Below are 1,542 nucleotides of genomic sequence, written 5' to 3'. Positions count from 1 at the left end.
TTGGTTTATGGGATGGAGGCTGTTCTGCCTATCGAAGTTCAGGTTCCGTCATTACGGGTATTGGTTGAGTGTCAGATAGCTGAGGCAGATTGACACCAAAGTAGGTTCGAAGAACTCATGCTCTTTGATGAAAGAAGGCTGAAAGCACTGTATCATGTTCAGGGTTATCAACGAAGAACTGACAGGCCTTTCAACACGAAGGTTAAGTCCAGGAATTTGAAAGATGGGGATTTAGTGCTCAAAGACAACCGAGCTCCCATTCACGACCCTAGGGGCAAGTTCAAACCCAATTGGACTGGCCCTTACATCATTAAGTCTATCTGGTCGGGCGGAGCTGTCATTCTGATGGACCTAGATGGCCTAGAGTTCTCCCAACCGATCAACATAGACAAGTTGAAGAAATACTATCCCTGAGTGGCTCGCTAGGCCGAAAACCCGAAAGGGCGACCTAGGCAAAAGTTAGAGCATGAAAAAAATTGAAATAATAAAAACTGAGCTCGCAAGGTTGAAAACACAGAAAGGGCAGCCTTGGCAAAAAGTTAGAGCGCAAAAGAAGAGTGTTAATACACTAGTGAACCTGAGCCGAACTACGTAAGGCTTGATTCCCATCTTTGGGATACGTAGGCAACTTCATCCTGAAGTCCAGCCATAAACACTTCCTCGATCAGCTTTGTCTATGTGATCATGTTTGGTCATCTTTCTCTATTTTGCATTCAAGAGCTCGGTTGTGATCTCCAGTGTAGTGCTATTCAGACTAGGGGCAACTTTCTAGTTGCTAGAATCCGGAGTTGTACATCTCAGTGATAGATCTCGAGCGTGTCCAGTGGTGATCCACATCGAAAATGGTTTTGAAAAGTTTTAATAAAAGTTGGTTTTGCTCAAATTAATCTTTTTACAACTTAGACCATTTTTGGACCAAACGAAAAATTTTCTGTACCGACAACCTTCAATTACATTGATTTTAGTACAGAGTTCTCCAACTCTTGAATACAAATTGAAGTTACTTTTTATTACATTCATAAAGAAAAACTTGAAAGTACTGATAAAGCAATAAATTCAGGGCATAGTCAGGTGTTCCTGCATCCCCTCCCAGAGCTTGTGGAAGCCTTTGAGGCCAAAGTAGGCCCAACCTGTGCCTCCTCATCATGCCAAGCTATACACTCATCAGAGAGGGTGCAACTGAAAGTGGGAGCGGTGGCCAGAAGCTCTCTCGTCCTCTATGTTGTAGCATACCAAGCTAGCTGTGTGCCTCGGACCGGAAATGCAGCACGGTACTCTATCCCCTCTTCTGGGTAAGTCTGATCATGTCCGAACTGATGCCGCAATCAGAATGGGAAGTGAAAGACAGAGTGAGTCAGGCCGATCAACTGAATCCCAAGCTAGCGAGACATGCTGTAACTCATCGCCAGTAGATTGAGCCAAGGGCAGCGCCAAGCAATACTGGAAGCAGGTAGACTGCACATCCATTCACACCACCATTTCTCGTCAACGGCATCGACTAGATGTCGCTGGAAGAAATAGCCGCGAGCTGAATATGCTGGG

Source organism: Camellia sinensis, chromosome 13 (assembly GCF_055761805.1).
Source record: "Camellia sinensis isolate YWXY chromosome 13, ASM5576180v1, whole genome shotgun sequence".
NCBI classification, from domain to species: domain Eukaryota; kingdom Viridiplantae; phylum Streptophyta; class Magnoliopsida; order Ericales; family Theaceae; genus Camellia; species Camellia sinensis.
The sequence above is the reverse complement of the archived record's forward strand: the minus strand, read 5'-3'. Positions refer to the sequence as shown.